Source organism: Ochotona princeps, chromosome 32 (genome assembly GCF_030435755.1).
Source record: "Ochotona princeps isolate mOchPri1 chromosome 32, mOchPri1.hap1, whole genome shotgun sequence".
Lineage (NCBI taxonomy): Eukaryota > Metazoa > Chordata > Mammalia > Lagomorpha > Ochotonidae > Ochotona > Ochotona princeps.
This window is the reverse complement of record NC_080863.1, coordinates 8,544,396-8,545,276: the sequence shown is the minus strand read 5'-3', so window position 1 is coordinate 8,545,276 and position 881 is coordinate 8,544,396. Positions and strand designations below refer to the sequence as shown.

Below are 881 nucleotides of genomic sequence, written 5' to 3'. Positions count from 1 at the left end.
GTCTCCGATGCCACCTGCTGTAAGTAAGCCCAAACATGCACAGATTTAAGGCAGCAAGCCTGCAACATCTGTCGAGGGCTTCTAATCTGGAACATAAAATCTATAAAATTGATGATTACATCATCAGCAATCAAGAGCAGGGCAAATATTGAAGGAGAATCTGTCCCACAAAAGCACAACACACACACAGCATCCACATTTTTCGTGCTCGCTTCGGCAGCACATATACTAAAATTGGAACGATACAGAGCAGATTAGCATGGGCTCTGCGCAAGGATGACTGAGAAGCATCCACCTTCTTCAATCACCTTCCCTCTAGGGTTGTGTGTGTGTGTGTTTTAAACCCTCTGTCCTCCCTGATGTCAGATATTTTGCTCAGTGGGTACAATACGGTTGCCTTCTTTGCCCTAATGCCTGCTTCTTTCCCAGAAAGCTGCTTTTCTCTTGGCCTCATGGCAGCCTTCCATGTGGTCGCCCTCCGTTCTCCCCCAGTCTCTGAAGAAAGGAGGCTCTTTCATTCAGTCCTGGGCACTAGCTCTCACTTGACTCCTCACCCACTCATAGATCACTCACGGCCCAAAGAGTCCCGGGAAACTCTGGCTCTCCTTTATCTTCTGCCAGCAGATCTTTTCTGCTTTGCTCACACAAAGGCGCGTCATCACATCCAGCCAGCCAGTCCTGATGAAAATAACCTCAAACAAGATGGGATTTAAAAAAAAAAATGCTTACTTATCTCATTCCAAATAGCACAGGATCCTACTAGCAATTCAATGTTAGATTTCTTTAATTTACTTAGGGATTTGGTGAAATTAATGGAGCAACAGGGAGTTCCCTACCCGAGAGAAATTCCCTTTAGTAGTCTTTTTAACCGCACATTGGGC

At 45.5% G+C, this 881-nt stretch overlaps 1 pseudogene; it reads left to right on the top strand.

Moving 5' to 3' along the window:
* Positions 1–204: 204 nt before the first annotated feature.
* Positions 205–302, top strand: LOC118759895 (U6 spliceosomal RNA; annotated as a pseudogene).
* The last annotated feature ends 579 nt before the right edge of the window (positions 303–881 follow it).